The sequence below is a fragment of the Mastigoproctus giganteus genome, chromosome 12 (genome assembly GCF_048544385.1).
Source record: "Mastigoproctus giganteus isolate SK-2022 chromosome 12, ASM4854438v1, whole genome shotgun sequence".
NCBI classification, from domain to species: Eukaryota; Metazoa; Arthropoda; class Arachnida; order Uropygi; family Thelyphonidae; genus Mastigoproctus; species Mastigoproctus giganteus.
In genome coordinates this window covers 152,963,285-152,979,682 of record NC_143586.1, presented here as the reverse complement: position 1 = coordinate 152,979,682, position 16,398 = coordinate 152,963,285, and the positions used below count along the sequence as shown (strand labels likewise).

At 36.9% G+C, this 16,398-nt stretch overlaps 1 protein-coding gene across 1 annotated transcript in view; it reads right to left on the bottom strand.

Annotated features, from left to right (window-relative positions):
• The window catches only part of LOC150077520 (ETS homologous factor-like), a 280,365-nt gene that overhangs the window by 243,171 nt on the left and 20,796 nt on the right, over nucleotides 1-16,398 (bottom strand). The gene's annotated exons all lie outside the window — the stretch shown is intronic.

Sequence of the window (16,398 nt, the reverse complement as noted above, 5' to 3'; positions counted from 1 at the left end):
AGCCCTTGCATTAAAAAAACTACTCCGCATAATATCCCAATTAATCGATTTGCTAATTGTATTGCTATCCAATAGGCAGATCAGAGTAAGCCACTGCACGAATTTCTATCACCATCCCAGATATGAGAAACTCTTATGTTCGACCATATTTTTGTTTCTTCACATTGCAAATCTATGGAGGTCTTCAATACAGACCAATCGTTTGAATGTCTTGTTTGGATAAACAAAAATATCTTTCCCAGGTTAGGTTGAAGTTCGGCCATATTGTATGGCGGAATAAACTGTTGTTCTTATGTATCGTGCGGTTGTTGCAGCTTGTCTCACGTGCAAGGCCGACCGGGCTAGCCGAGTGGGTAAAGTGCCTGCCTGGCAACACAAAGGTCGCGGGTTCGAATCCCGCCTCGGGCTTGGATCAAAGTACTGCAAAAACTTTGGGAGGTGCACTATGGCCACAGAAGCCGATGCGCCAATAACTACCAAAAAAAAAAAAAAAAAAAAAATCATGTGCAAGAGATGTTGTTTGGATGTCCAAAGTAGATAGTTCATCCTGCTTACAAGTAAGTCAATATGCGACGCGAACGTAAGTTTGGTGTCAAATATTATCCCCAGATCTCTGAGTTGTGACAATTGGGATAGGTATTCCATTTATTTTTGGATGTACGAGCGTAGGTGATTTTTGGAGAGAGTATACCATCATTACAATCTTCTGCGGATTTAGGGCCAAACCTAATTTATTTAAGCTTATGATTGATCTGGCATACAATGCATTATTAGACAAGGACGGTTGGATGATCGTTAAAATCTTAATGTCATCTGCATACGTGTATGCATCGTTCCTGCCGTCGTAGAACGGGATCAGCATTGCTACATTATCAACTTTAGGGGATCCTAGTCTGGGGAAAGCGCATAAGGCCGAGTAGGCCCATGCGGAAAGACGGCTCTGGAAACAACCACTTTGCAAGTTGGACATTCGGTGGACTGCAGTGCCTCGATTATCCAATGTTTCTGTTAACAGTCTTTACTCCAACTAGAATACAGGAACTCTGATATTCAGTTAATGCCTTCGTGGGTGGTATAGTTAGTGTAATCACCGTCCTCCCTACACTGGGTGGAAAAGACCTGGGTTCGAATCCCGTCAATGATGCAAGGAATTTTTGTCTTTTTCATAACGTGGTTCAGTTAGTCGGTCTCAGACAAGGGTGGAATGGTTTTTTTCTCCCAGAAACACAGGAAATCGACCACAGAACACACGCAATTTACATACATGTATACGGCTCAATATGACCAAAGTTGCTAAGGCTAAAAAGTCCTACAAGGATTGTGGTATAATCTTTGTTTAAACTTGTAATTGATAACGGCTACTATGGCCAAGTTTCGCGTATTCAAAAGGAGTGAGAATGAATGTACCCTTAGTACTACAAAAATAATAACAATAGAGTTTTATATATAAAAAAAAGTTAACATAATCCGGTGCATTTAGGACTTGTTTATAAACAAATGAGAATAAAATTACAAAGTTAGTGCACAATATATAATGTACATTTTACGTATTCTATACTCTAATGTACTTTGTTTCATAAAAACTTTTTAAAATTAATTTGCTGTTAATTACTCTGTAGAGGCCTTCGTAACGAAGTCGACAAGCGCGAAAGTACAAAAGTGCATGATCGTGGTTCTATTTCGCGTGACTACTAAATGTGGTATAATTCTTGTATTTTCTCTGTCTTGCGAACTCCTCTGACCTAATGTGATCGTCCCGATGGATAAAGAGAAAATTTATTCATTGCGAGTAGTAAATTCAAGACAGAAATAAATAAATTCCAAATCCCTATTAAAATAATAATAATGATAATAACATGGAAGGGTTTGTGTTTCGAGACAGTCTCATTCACCTCGGATAATTGAGCTATCACTCTATTTTATTTTTATTAAATACGATTAAACTATTAATTGCGATACATCCATGTGATAATTTTTCAGCAGATAACGGAGTTCACTGGAAGATTTGTTACGAAATAACGCCAGTGTAGTGTAGTTTTCGGTGCTTCTTTGAATGGTTGACTGAAGTAAACTATTACCTAAAGCGTGTAGTGTTCCAGTTGTAAGTGAATTCAGGTCAGTAGTTACCATATTGAATTTTATTTCCAAGTAAGATAGTTTAATTTTTGACTGCGACTTATTTTTGAGCGAACTATAAATCAAAGTTCGGTCACGGACGCTGTGTTTGATTTAATTTGTAACCGAACCCGTACTTTAAAGGTTATTTGGAATCAAGGGGGTCGAAATGGAACGTTTTACGAAAGGGGAGCGCTCGTTAATAAAATATCTTGTTTTTAATAATAACGTATGTAAATGACGAACCGGGACGGCGTTGCTGTGAGCTCTGTTCATTCCAGGGCTTCTCATGAATCAATGATTGTGCCATCGAAGACCCAGAGCTTCCTAAAGAACTCGCAATGGATACGCCGCCTATTGTAATCATGGATAATGTTATCATCCATTTAATGTTTTCACTTTTATGAAGTCCCCATCAGACATATATTAATACATAGAAAAGAATCGTTCATAATAATCAGCGCTTCGGTTTCTGTTATCACTTTTCGTTATTGCAGTTAACTCCTCTGACCGTTTGGTCGTCCCGGAGTATAAACAGAAAATTTATTTATTTATTATGTGCAGTGGAAGTAAGAATATTTAAAATTCTATCCAGATTAATGCTGTTTTGTGTGCAGCCAGAAAAGAAAAAAAAAAAAAAGCGTTAAGTGGTCCCCAAGTATTGGCGGGGCACTTGGCGTGTTTTCAGTGTGCTCGTGCCTAAATTATCCACTGCCTAATACGAGATTTTACACTGATGAAACTTAGGAAGGTAATACAGTTTTTTTTTTTATATGTGACCGGTGGTCAGTTGGCAGTGAGGAAAATCAGTATGTTAGATCCTCTAAAAAGTCGTTGCAGTGGGTATCCTCGTGCTAGCTCTGGTTCAATTTACTTTTTGCTTCGTTGTTATTTTTTAAACTTTGGGACAGCGCCGAATGAATAATCATAATAAAAGAATAATGAGGATTTTTCATCTATCTCTTGAATCTCGATTTAATCCTCCGGCTCCATTGTACTTTGTAAACTGCTGTTGCGAAAAAAATGATTTTAACAATATTCAATTGGTATAAGGGGATGTTTATTCCATGCTCGGAACCTTCCCAGTCTTTTCAGTGGAGTTCAAGTACCACAATCAGTATACTAGTTACATTACAATCAGTGTAATTCATTCTGATAAAATCTATTGATCTGTTATTATCTATTACTTCCTAAACACCATGACATAATTGTTATTTTTCTCTTATCAGCAATCTGTTTTAACGCTTTAAAACTCATTGAGACAGAAAATATTATATAGAAAATGATTCTAGAGTGGGGAATGGTAAATGGAATACTAATTAAAAGCCTGTTTATAGACAGGCAGAGATTTTATATCTTAAGGTATTAATGACCAGTTAAGGCTCCAACGGAACGTTTACTTAATAAAGGAAACTCATTAAAATGAAAGGTCGGGTCGTTGTATGAATCTGATATATGTTTAATAATTGCGAAGTTTTTTTTTTTTTTTTTTTTTTTTTATGAAATTGCCCCTAAAGGCTTGCCAGGTGAAGCCGTCCATTTGATTTATGATTATTATCCACATTGAGAACTCGAATAATGAAATATCTAAGGTTCCGTAGTGGTTTTAATCATATACAGTAGACTGTCGAAATAATGGCACATTCGTAATAACGCACATTGAGATCGGATACATACAGCGCAAAAAAAAAAAAAAAAAAAAAAAAGAAAACGGCAAGTCACGTGATTACTGTATTTGTTTACGTTCGCCATTTTGGCCTCTTAATTATGTACTGTTATCACGGATTATACAGCTTTTTTGCATTTATTTTAAATTAAAAACCTCTCAGTATGGCTCATAAAGTTAATAAACCTCATACAGAGAAGAAAAGAAGAACAACAATTAAAGCTTAGTGACAAACTTGATATAATCCAAACTATTACATTAGGGTCATACGGAAAGTTAATTCGTATACCCATGTGTGTGTTGTGTCTGTAAATTGCGTGTGTTCTCTGGTCGACTGGGCTGTTTCACTGGACGAAAAACCCCTGCCCTGGACGAAAAAAACATTGCTATCTATGCCTGAGACCCACTAATTACGGAGTGAAAAAAGCTTATAAAAGTTCCTCGTGTCATGGACGGTATTCGAATCCGGGCCTTTTCCACCCGGTTTGGGGAGGACGGTGACGGTACCACTGTGCAGACAAAACTGAACTTAAAGAAAATAGAAAGGGGCATAAGCAGAAGTGCATGAATAGCAGAATATAACATTCGATCGTCTACATGTTTATGTATTTTATGTGCAGTTAATAAAATTGAATTCTTAATCTCTCTATTTCTTATTTGGCCTCATTATTTCTGTTAAATACATTAAAAATAAAACTTTCTAGACAACGGAAAAATCGAAGTAACGGCGCCTTGAATCCCCGAAGGTGCCATTATTGAGGATTCAAGGTGCCAGTATTTCGAAAGTATACTGTATTTTTTTTAATTGGTAAGAATATTTTTACCGCTGCATTTTGATTCGTTGACTCAGACAAGAAATAAAACTTTTAAAAAGTGAGGTGAGGAAAATTTTAAAAAGTGGGTATTAAGAAATTCGATTGGACACAATGAAATTACGGTATTTTATTTTCAGTCATTGTAGTGGCCTGCAGAACTCTGTCGGCCAGTAGGGTTTTAGTGGGAAAGAATAGTACGAGAGCTGTTCAAAAAGTAGTGGGAACACTACCCTGTACACTCGCTCGTTAGCAGGAATCACTTGGTTCCTGTTAATATTACGTATATCAAGACGTGATAGTTATGCAGCAGCAGCAACAGTTTTGTAAATGTGTGAAGGGGAGTGCTGTTTTGCTGGACGGAGAAGTGTAAGAGCGTGCTCCAGTTTCCTAAGGTATGTTTACGAAGCAAGGTCAGCGCGTTTGGATAAAGGCTGTTCTACTGATTTAAAACTCAGAGGAATGATTCTCTTACGAGCTATGTTCAGTTAATGATGGAGTACTGCGTGCGAATGGGAGAGTGTTATTTGCGCCATGCTATTCCATCAGCAACACGGTAAATTTCAAACTACTACTCGTTCTTGGAGAAGCAAATACGCCTAGTGGTAAGAGGAAAGCACCGCCATTTTGTGGAGGAATGATCAGTCACTGGGACAGTAGCAGGTGTTATTAAGAAGTTATTGCATCGGTGGCAATAAGAAATTCTTCCGCAGTCTCTCTCTCTCTTACTCCCTCCCCATTCTCTAGGTGAGTCCTTATGACTTGATTATCCCGAAAAATTGAAGGAACCTCTCAGAGGTAAACACAAGACACAATGCAAGGAGTAGGTCTCAACCTCACCGCTCTTCTGCAAAACCAGGCTGATGATGGTGCGCTTTCAAATTTCTTTTAAAAAATTAGGTTTAACGCAAAGGTATATTAATATGTTTGATGTAACGTAGTGAGGTCTCGGAATGAAGAGTACCTAGGGCCTACGAACACCAAAAGACGGCCCTGCCTGTATGGTAAGATACAGCTAAAACATTAGGGACGCTTAGTTAAATAGTAAGTAATAGGTAAATTAAGGGTGCATAAAACGCGTCATAATTCCGGTTACATTACATTGTTAATCACGACATTTACTTGTACATACCAGTCATATGGTATGTAATTTTAAAGCCATACATGCTACTCATAAAAAAAAAAAAAAAAAAAACCACCCCTGGAAGAAAAAGCAAAAAAACAAACAAACAAATAACACAATGAATGTTTATAAAAGATATTTTAACAATTAGCTATATAAACACGAAGTAATCATATTGTATATTTTCAAATGATTTATTTAAACTCTGTATGGGCTCATTATGTGTCCTAAGACGAAACAGAGTCGAGTCATTAGTTATTTTTCATCATGTGTTCAACTATGGTAAGTGAACAGGTTGCAGGGGCATCGAGAGCCATAATTCTTTTAGTGGTTTCTTGAGCTCACTCTCTCTCTCCCCTTTTATCCAAGGAGCAAACGTTTTGGGGCAAGGTTAAATTTATTAGACAGTTAAACAATTGTGTACAGCCCATAAGAACTCCTAGCAGAGCATCTGTTGCATTAATTACATTTGTCTTTTGAAATTAGGTGCATTTAAGCGGTTGTTCTATAACAGAGCACATACTACAGGCATTTTCTGTATCTCATCGTACGGTTTACAAAAAAATTGCTAAGTTAATCTTTAAAATATTTAGATGATTACTTGAGAAATTCTCTCCAGATTTGCTTAAAACAAAGGCCATCAAACGAACCAGTATTCAGTAGCTAAACTTTTCTTAAAGCGCCACTGGATAACAGCTTACCATGTTTCTGGACATATAGAATCTTGATACTCGGCAACATGGTGTTTCTGGACAATTAAATTAGATTTAATTAAATAAAATGAACGAGTAAATTCTTTAAAATCCGGAATCCTCGAGGATTGAGAGGTGTAAGATTTTAGAGAGGTACTGTATATCTAGTGGTTGGGCAGTTTTGGAGAAGCACATTTGAATGAATATTAAGTGATAAGAGCTGAATTTATTTACATCTGTAAGTTTTTATATTAACTAAAAGGTAGTACTAGTGGTTAAAATGTAAACTACAGTTCAAATTTGATAAATGGGAACAAATGACAATAATCACAGTCACAGCAAATGTTTTTAGAATAACGCTGTATGTGCTTCAGAGAAAAAAAGAATACATTTTTTTTTAAATGGAGAATAAGAAAAAATAACCATTCTTCTTATGGAATAACTTTTATAACGAGGAAGTCTTTATCAGTTAACATGGCGTTTGCCTTTTAATTTACTGTGGAGAAACTCATAGTGTTACTGTTATGCGGTTCCCGTGGTTTCCCACAAATCCGCGTTAAGTACCCTGTTAACATAGCAAAGCCAGTCAGTGTGGGTTATGTGTGAGTAGTGTGTTGTTTGTGTTGTTTGACTGGCCTCTTCGTTACTGGGAGGCGCGATCACCAGGAAGGAGCCTCCTAGCATCCATCCACTTGTGGAGAAATTCAGTCAAATTTTTCTTGCACGTGATAACAAATATCGCTAAGTTTCGTTTTTCCGTGTATGAAATAGGAGGCCAAATGAGTGACCTTGAGCCAGCTGTTTTTCTCTTTTTCAGTCATGCATATAATAAGATGTGCTACTAATAAATAAATAAATAAATATTCATTTATTGCAAATACAGCAAGTCCATCACAGCACATGGCTAGGGGCAGGTAAAAATACAAAGGGAATGACATAAAATAATCGAGTATATGTACATAGCAGATTTTATATAGATATTAACAATGGCTAGGAATTTTAGTTATGAATTTAAAAAATTGCAGAACAATTATGAATTTAAAAAAATTGCAGAACAGGACATTTGGCTTTCAGTTGCAATTACTGGGTTGGATTACTTTTCTTCATTTTATCGGAGATCTGACTCCTGTAGGCTTCAGAATTGATTAACCTGTTGCAATCAATGTTGTGATGATTTATGAGGTGAAGAGATGCATTGGGGAACATTCTGTCCATTTGTTTGAGCCTGGAGAGGTTGGATTTGAATTGCTGGTTTCTTGAATTTTCCCTGTTGGGGACAGGGAAAGTTCAAGATTGCTATCTCTTTTCTGTAGGATTTGCTATAGACAAATTTGTGACATACGATTCTGAGGTGATTTATTAGTTGAAGTGTAGAGTTGGGGAATAGCCTTTTCACTTTAGAAATGTACAGTTGCCTAGTCCACGCGTTCTGAGAGGATAGCGCTGCAGTGATTGTGATGTTGGGAGAAACTGTCACAGTCGAGATATGTTTTAGGAGTTTGTTTGTTATTTGGTTTTTAGGAGCATTAGCAACTAAGGCCATATTGCTCCGGGGATATGTGGTGGTCATTTCCTGACCCTTCCGCATCCTCCGTATTTAGTGGTCACGGGCTCGAACCCCGGTCTAATCAAGAAGCGTGTGCTACGCACTGCTGCTCCTGCCCACCTGGCTACGGAGGCGCCTGTTTTAGGAGTAGATGCGAGGGATTGAGCTTGAGGTTCTGGTACATTTGCTGTTTTGAAATTGTGAATAGAAATCCAATTTATGGTTTAGCCATCTGAGGATCAAGTACTCAGGAGAGAGTAAATTTTTATACGTGGCTTGTGGGACTTCTTACCATATTTATGCTCCGTATGTGAGGATTGCGTCGATGCATCGCTGTATATGTTTGATAATGATTGCTCAGTTGTATTGTGATTGTTTCTTGGTTAATCATCATTTATCTCTTTGAATTTTTTTCGCCACAGGTGCATAGTGGCAGGAAAGGGAATTTAAAAAAAAAAAAAAATTTTATTAAAGATATTGAGCCCAAGCCAGTAGATAAGAATATGACCAGATTTCATTACGTTGATGGTTAAGTTGAGAAGCTGGAGGGTTGCCACTAATTCATTGGCATTCCGATTAATTTTTTGCGCTTTCACTGGGTCTGGCGTAATAAAGATTTTTAAATCATCAGCATGTAAGAAGGTGAGAGTGATTTGGAGTAGTTGCTGTAGTGAGCCTGCAAAGATAGAACTCGTTGATATCGAACTCCTCCTTGAGGTATACCGCAGATGCTGTGACATCCTTGGAGCTAAATTTGAAATGAGGAATCTGTGGTTAGGGCTATAAGAGATAGTCGGCTACTGTAGTGTTTATCTTGCAGTTATTCTTCAGAAATTTTAATGCTTCCTTGACGTGGAGTTATCAAACACTGATTTAATATCTAAGCAGAGAATATCACACTGCTTTTTTTTTTTTTTTTTTGTCGAGGCGACTGAAATAAGTCTGTAGTTGATGTTTCCCTGGAGTGCCCGGTCTTGGAAGTGAGAATGATTTTTAGGTTGTCCAAATTCTAGGCGGATATGCTTGACTGATGCATCCCTTGATAATGAGCACCAGGGGAGCGAGTGGTGAGCACTGGAAGCCTTGATAACAAAGTTTGGTATGCCGCCTGGGCAGGATATGTCTTGTTTCAGGGAATTTGTTATTTGCTAAATGATTGACTGATTGACCAGCTGATTTAAGAATGGACAATAATCTTTTTCATTTTATTTAGGCAGAAATTTCTGTAGCTGAGTAGATGAAGCTGTGAGGATGTTGTTTGAAATTCATCAGTCAGTTCAATGGGATCAAGAGCAGAAGTGGTTACTTTGGAGCAAGTTCTCTTACTGCTTTGGATTCTGCATGAATATGAATATATTCATGATGAATGATTCATAATGATGAATATATTCAAATATAATATGAAAATTGACCCGTGAGTTCGCGGGTCAATTTGCATATTGTCCCAACTCAATAATGCCAACTAAATGAAAAATAAGTGCCAGTATAGCGTTCTGTGTTATCTTTTCTACGTTATCTCGGGAACTCTGGTTTTTCATTTAGGGAAACAGGCAAACCAACCATAGACCTACTTCTCGTAGCCCTCGTTGCCTCAGCGCCAATTCTAGAACAACCGAAACCAAAATATGGTAGAGAACAAAATACTTTCCAATAGTTCCCTCAAGTTCGTGGCCAAGGCCTTTTTTTTTTGGCTACTCCAGTTTTCGCTTTAAACTTGCGTGACTATTTCTTGTTGGAATGTCAAAAAAGTAAATAAATAATAATGCTCTTGTTTATACTCCGGCACAATCATGAGGTCAGAGGAGTTCATAATAAATCTTAAATTTAATAGTCACGGGCTTGAACCACGATCCACTCAAAGAGTGAGTACTACTATACTGTGGCTCCTGACCACTGGGCTACATCATATCCAGAAATATAATCTGCCATCAGTATTCAAATAACTTCAAAGCAGCAGTAAAGAAATGCGTGCTCTCAATCGCCGTCGAAACTTTGCAAGTTGTGTTCTTTTGAATTTTCCAGTCCGGTTTCTACATGCCATGGCTCGCACATATAATATAAATAAATGAAAACCACCCAACATATGTTATTTTTATTAGGAGTATTTAAATACTCCTAATAAAAATAACATATTTCTACTATATTAAAAAATAACATATTTCTCTCCCTAAATACTCGCAAAGTATCTCTTTGCGAGATTGCATTATTCCAGAGACGTTTAGAAACCATAAATTGTGTGTGTGTTTTCAGAGATGATTTTTGGAGAGATTCAACTGAACGCTGTTGTTTAAATTTATGAATCATAATTGTAGTATCTTTTCTATTATGTTTGGTTCTAATATTTTATATAATCGCATTTAGTGGAAGTTCTGAATGTGCATAAAGATCAAAAATGAATTTCCTTAATTTTGCATTGTGTCTGTAAGACGCGTATATTCTGAAGACTTGTTTGTCTGACGATTGGATACTAAAAAAAAAAAAAATGCACGAGTTTCTGTTAAAAGCTGTAACTTATGCAAAAAAAAAAAAAAAAACAGCTGAACAGCGTTTCCATCGTGGTTGTTGTTGTAGGGTTTAAGGCGCATTAGCAACTTAAGACATATTATGCCGTATACAATATGCGTGTGTTCTATTTTTGATTTGACGCTTGCTGAACGAAAAACCACATGAATTTCCTGGAGAAAAACCATGCTACCCTCATCTGAGACCAACTAACTCAGCCACGTTGTGAAAAAGGCCCATAAAAATCACTAGTGTCATTGACGGGGTTCTAACTCAGGTGTTTTCCACCCGGTGTGGGCAGAACGGTGATTATACCAACTGTGCTACCCCACGAAGGCTCGAAGCTCTTCCCTCCCCCTTCTCGTTCGACTCTGTTGGTTGGTTGGATTCCTCTTGCAGAATCAAAAAATGCATGAAAGCGTTTTCAGCGAAATGGTCTTTAATGAAATTGGTGTAATTTAAAACTACCCCAGAAGGTTGATAGCGGTAATTCTTTGAAGTATCTCTTCTGTGCAGTTAATCTGTAATACCCTCACTTTTATATTTAAGTTGGCATTGATAGTTTCCAAGTTCAGTCATGTTATGCGAGTAAATTATTCCCTTGTACTTGATACGCTAAGTGTAGCAAGTTAACATGCTAACCTACATCAATTGCCCTTCATGACTTCTGAAGCGTAGGAGAAATCAAGGGAGTGCCAAGTTTGAGAACAAGAGCTAATAAAAAAAAAAAAAAAAAAAAAAATTACCATTGAAGCTTGACCGGAACTAAGCAACATGATATATTTTTAACGATTATTTAACTACAAACCGCTACACAACATCCCTTCACAAAAATTGCTCAGTTAGAAGAGTAAGCAATTAAATTTAGTCCCGAGGCATGTCATGAAATGGTTACGAACAATTTAGAAACACCTATAAACATAAAAAAATGTTAATTTTGTAATTGTATTTGAGTTGCTTTATAAATAATAGAATATTGCAAAAACAAGCTTAAATCGTAAATAAAGAAAAGGTCATTTCAATCAATCACATATAGATTTAGATTTCACCAAAGCAATAGCTTCTTAGTTATATACACGTGCTGTATTGTAACACTATATTTTTGCGCCAAAGAGGGTGGGTAATAAGCAAGTAAGGGTGCTCTCTACTACGCTATTCGCTGCAGCCTATGATCCTTTCCTCTCGACTCACAATAACATCCTCTCCTATGCGGATGACCTAAAAACATTCTTTCCATCAAATAAGAGAGCTCATGTGCATAACGTTGCACTACAAGTTACACAGCAGATAGCTGACTTTGCCAACTTCCTTAGTTCGATTGGTCTTGAATCTATCCCTCTAAAAACAGCCCAGGTCTCTTTCTCCAGAAAGTGCAAGTAATACAATATCACGTACTCCTAAATGGCCAGCCCATCCAGAAAGTCAAACAACAAAAGGACCTGGGAGTAACTTAGGACGACAAGTTGCCCTTTACAGAGCATTTCGCCACTACTATGAAGAACACTTTAGCTGCCATCTGGTGTCTAGAATGGACTGGCTTACGTGTAAAGGAATACTTTCTTAGATATGTTACCCCGTTCGCCTTATACGTTTTGGTGATTGGGTCATCTGCTCCGAAAACTACGTGAAAACCCTGTTAAGCATAGAATATTGGTTACTTAGCTGGTTAAATAAAGTTTTCAGTTTGCCCTTCAAGAAGAAACTATATCAAGAGAAATTTTATACGCGAACATGGAGCGGACGCCGTCGAAATTTATTACCATAAGAACAAATATACATATCCTGGCCAAGTTACTGATATCTAGATATTGTGCTCCAGTACTTTCTCGTCATCATCTTACTTCCAGGAAGTCAGAGACATCCTAGCGGTCTGTAAATAGGACCACGGAAACGTCCAGTCTAAATAGGATGTTTCCGTTAAATACAACAGATCCTAAACCGATTTCAAATTGACTGTGACAAATTATGCTCTAATAACACATATAGAAAACTGCTGTTTTTCAACAGGCAACTCAGTTACAACAATACTAATTCCAATCTATATACAGGCAGTCTCGAACTCATAGTAGTGAAAATATGTCGAGTCAATATAAGGTAAGCTTTCCATTGCTGCAGAGCTGACTTATGGAGTCATCATCCACTAATGAAATTCAAACTATCTACGAGTATTTTATGGGCATACTAGTTACAAAAAAACTCGTCACATCACGTTCTTGTGCGTGTAGTTGCATATTGTCATAAAAACTGTGTAAGGCATTTTATTGTTATATATTTTTTTGCTATTTATCGTATTATAATTCACTACTCCCCGTCTAGTGTACTATGTTATCAAAGGGGTGAATCCTGTATCTTTGTGCTTCTTGTAAATGAGATCCGTGCAGCTGTCTCCTCAGTCACCGCGTGAATAAATCCCAAAAAAAATTCAAGTTTGTCCCTTCTTGATGGGATTTGAACCTATGGCGACAATCCCCCCGACGGGGTGAAAAGGGATTTTAACTTGTGTTACCGGTGCGATATTGCCATTTATAATTGGCTATTGCAGTTCTTTATAAGCATTAGCTTATAAATTATATTAGCTTACAGACAGACTGTGGGTCGAACCCCTCTGGGATCATGAGAAATTTAGAGTGGGGAGGGAACGCAGTTTTTTAAACTTTTGCCTCAGGTTTCAATTGATTGCTTTTTATTTATTTCCAATGCAACGGTTTTATTTTGCAAATTTGTAAAGTTCCATCATTGTTTCATTTGATCTACAGAATAAAATTTAATTATTAAAAGTAAGTTGTGTACTGTCTTTATTTCGTGCCCAACTTTAGCCCAAATGAAGCATTAGTTTTATTTATGAGGGGTTGGGGGACCGCACAAATTCATTGACCATTTTAGGGATTCGCGGTATCGCTAAGTTTCAGAACCCTTGCGTACTGTCTTTATTTCTTGCTCAACTCTAGCATAAATGAAGCCATTAGTTTTATTTATGAGGGACTGGGAAGGGGTCACGAAAATTGATTTATTGTTTTTGGGAATTGCACAAATTCACTGACTATTTTAGGGATTCGCGCTAATACTTCTGATTTAGGAATAGATTGCTTGGATTTACTTTCCAACTCATCTCTTTACAAACGGTATTTAAAAATTATGTGATCTGGTTACCGTTTCTGTAACCGATTCTCACTCGTTATAGGGCTACTGTATGCGAAACACTGTTCTTTTTAACGCATTATATCATGCATGACACCGCAAGAAATCATTTTCTGTCGGAGTTTCTCAGCATACATATCTCTCTGAATGATCACAAACGTTAAACATGAATGGACTACTTCCATGACGTTAAACAGACACTGAGCAACGATGTCACGTTCATGACGATGGCTCTTGTCATGGTCACGGCTCATGTTATCAGACTGGATGAAAGAAACAAAAAATCAAATGCGAAGTCCTAAAAAACTGACATACAGTAGCAACGAGCGTATCTGAAACTTTACGATAATGTGAGAAAATTATCTGTACTAATTACTATATCGGGATATACCGGTTTACTCGTCATGGGAAGGTGGTTAAGAGTTATCCTAAATAAGCTAAGAGGTACAATTTGTAGTTGAAAGACGAATGCATTAGCTGGAAACAGTTCTTTCTCAGAATAGTTCATATTTCTGACGTCGAATATAGTTTTGTCTTAATAACCAAATGGCTTAAAATTGGTCTTAATTAAATGAATACGACCTGAATTCTGAAACGAGAACTTCCAAAAGAAGAAAGAATAAAAAAGAATTCAAGCATCTGCTTAGAGCAATATACCATGAATACATCTGTCTGCTAAAAATCACTAATTTAACCATGTTGTAAAGGTAGCATTATAATCCATTGCATAAACTCAGTTCTTGAATCAAATGAATTCTGATTGAGCAGTAGGGATTTTTTATTTTCATTAAGTTAAGGAGTGCATGAACTCAAAAAAAAAATAATAATAAAAAATAATAATAACTTATATATATTCTGGGATGGCCACATAGAGTCAAAGATGTTTACAAGATACAGAATACAAGAATATTACTGGGTGATATAATTATAATCTCCATTTAGTACAGTTTATTGCTGAAAGTCCTTCCCGTCATTTTGATGAAAATTAATACTAATAAGGCTAAATAGTGTACCATTCCTGCCTCAGCCATCTGGAGGTATACAGAAATTTATTTTATTTATTGCCAGATAAAATTATACTATTATTGTGATGTCATCTATCAATTTTATTTACTGCTGTGATTATGCTAATGGTTTTAATGAAGCTACACGAAAAATATCAAGCTGGTTATCGGTGGGCTATGTCTCACCTGAAATATTTTCAAAAGCGTAGTGGTATTTAAGTTATCTTCTATGCAAAATAGGCTTTCCGCCTTCGATTTGTGTAACTTGACTATGTGCAAGGCTACCAGCTGATCTCAGAAAAGTAATGTGTTTTTCTACTGCTATTCTATAACAACACATACAGTGCTTTGCTAGTTTCTGTAAGGTTAGCTAACGTACTGTCCTTGGATGAAATGAGCTCTTTCCCCGAACTCGGAGACATTATGTGCATGAGTGAGTGGACATAGAGCTGTTTACTCCACACAGAACCTGTCTTTCGTTCCCTCTTAGCAATCGTCTTTTCTGCTCTTGCCATATCTCTCCAGTTTTGTTTAGCTGATATTTTTGACTACGATCACATCAAAATCCAAGCAAGACCTTGTGGTACATGCTCATATATAAACATATATGCAGTAACTGCCTCAATAGATCCTTCGTTTTATTCTTCAAGTTTGCTTGAGTACAAGGTGCTATTTCTTTGCTGAAGAAGATTTATAATTCTCTGTCATTTAACGAGAAAATAAGGCTCGCTAAAGGTGATTTGCTTTCTGTATACTTGGATAGCTGAATTTTTTTTCAAGGATTTCAGGTTATTGAACATTAATGAAATAGTAACGCACATTGGCAATTTGGGAAGTGTTGCTTAATGAGCGTGTTTGTTACAAGAAATGTGTTGTATATTGTATTTATATATCAATTTTGGTAATTTCTCTCAAAAGGAAAAAAATATATATATCTTTTTATACTTTATTCTTCTGGCTAACACTCTGATCATAGTTATTCTGAATGGCCATAACACTCTGATCATTCGGAATGACTTATACAGGCTTCAAGAACGGGTAGAAAAAGGGACAGCTATGTTTTAATGCAGCAAAATGCACTTGGGGAATAGCAACCACAAAATAAATTATACACTTGGGTGGGGTTGAATTAAAAACAATAGAGGAAGAGTTATAATACGGGAGGATATGAGGTTTTCTGAGCAATGAAAACAGGCAGCCAGGAGAGCCTATGGTATTTTATCGATGAGTTATCGAACATTTTCCTGTAGAGATATGGAGGTCATAGTCCCGCTGAATAAGGCAATTGTAAGATCATATTTGGAATACTGTGTTCAAGTATGAAGACCTCATCTGAAAAAAGATATTGAGCTTCTTGAAAGGGTCCAAAGACGGACAACTTGCGTGGTGAGATCGGCAAAAGGGTGACCATATGAGGAAAGACTCCGAATATGTGAGCTAAAGAGCTTGGCAACCAGGAACCTCAGAGGTGACTGAGATTTATAAGACTCTGAGAGTGGTTAGTAAAACGAATGAAGGCGGAATTTTCACTGTTATAGAGAATTCCAGCTCGGCGCATAAATTCAAATGATAGGAGGAGAGGTTTAGAGTAGATTGTAGGAAGTTTTAACCAGCGAGTCGTTGATTGCTGGAACGGGTGGCCTTCACAGGTAGTTGAGGCTGACAGTTTGAATAAATTCAAAAGTCAACTGGATATTTACCTACGTGAGGAGGGAAGGAAATAATTTGTATTTTCTTATCTACTGGATTTTTTTTTTTTTTTCAGCCAGTGCAGTAAAAGTCTCTGCACTTTTGCTGCAC